Source organism: Triticum aestivum, chromosome 2B (assembly GCF_018294505.1).
Source record: "Triticum aestivum cultivar Chinese Spring chromosome 2B, IWGSC CS RefSeq v2.1, whole genome shotgun sequence".
In the NCBI taxonomy this organism is placed as follows: Eukaryota; Viridiplantae; Streptophyta; class Magnoliopsida; order Poales; family Poaceae; genus Triticum; species Triticum aestivum.
This window is the reverse complement of record NC_057798.1, coordinates 567148124-567149377: the sequence shown is the minus strand read 5'-3', so window position 1 is coordinate 567149377 and position 1254 is coordinate 567148124.

The window sequence follows — 1254 nt, the reverse complement described above, 5'->3', positions numbered from 1 at the left end:
TCTGGTGGTGCAGCTCTGGACTTCTTGCTCTTGTCGGTGGAGCTCTCTGGCACATCCTCAACGGGAGCGCAACACCCCGAAGAGGTGCGCTTGCCGGAGTGGGTGCGAGGGGTCTCACCGGTCTTTTTCCCTCCCGAGACTCTGTCGGCAGGAGCGGGTGCCTTGGCAGCAGCTGCTGCAACTGCTTTCTGGTAGAGTTGGTCGGCGCAAATCAACGCGTCTTTCTTGTCGGAGGAGACGATGATGATGTTGATCGGCCCGGGCATCTTCAGCGTGTTGTAGGCGTAATGTGAAGCCGCCATGAACTTGGCTAGTGCCGGGCGGCCGAGGATCCTGTTGTAGGGCAAGGGGATCTCGGCTACATCAAAGACAATCCTCTCCGTCTTGTAGTTCAGCTCGCCTTCGAATGTCACGGGCAGCGTGACCTTTCCCTTTGGCTGGCTCCTCCCCGGGTTGACCCCTTGGAACATGCCCGTCTCCTCAAGGTCTCCATCAAGGTTCTGTAGCCTCTTGATCACAACAGGCGAGATCAAGTTCAGACCAGCCCACCGTCAACCAGAATCTTTGTCACCTTGAGGTTGTAGATTGTTGGTGAAACCAACAACGGCAAGCACCCGACCATAGTAGTGCGGTCAGGATGGTCCTCGGTGTCGAAGATGATATGCATGCTGGTCCACTTCAGTGGCTTCTGTGCGTCGAACGACGACTCCACCGCTGTGATCTCACGCGCCCACTGCTTGAGCCGGCGTTGGGATGTATGCAGCGAGGCGCCACTATCGGCACACATGGCCTCTATGGCTTTCTGGAACTCGTGGTCACCGGACTCATCGTCCTTGTGTAGAGGGGGGGGGGTGATTAGACTACTTGACCAATTAAAAAATATGCCTTTTCCCCAATTTTAGTCTTTGGCAGATTTTAGCTATCTTTGCACAAGCCAAGCAATCTTCACACAATTCAAGCAAGCATGCAAAGAGTATATGAGCAGCGGGAATTAAAGCATGCAATTTGCAAGAATGTAAAGGGAAGGGTTTGGAGATTTCAAACGCAATTTGGAGACACAGAGATTTTTGAGCCGTGGTTCCGATAGGTGGTGCTATCGTGCATCCACGTTGATGGAGACTTCAACCCACGAAGGGTAACGGTTGCGCGAGTCCACGGAGGGCTCCACCCAAGAAGGGTCCACGAAGAAGCAACCTTGTCTATCCCACCATGGCCGTCGCCCACGAAGGACTTGCCTCACTAGTAGTAGATCTT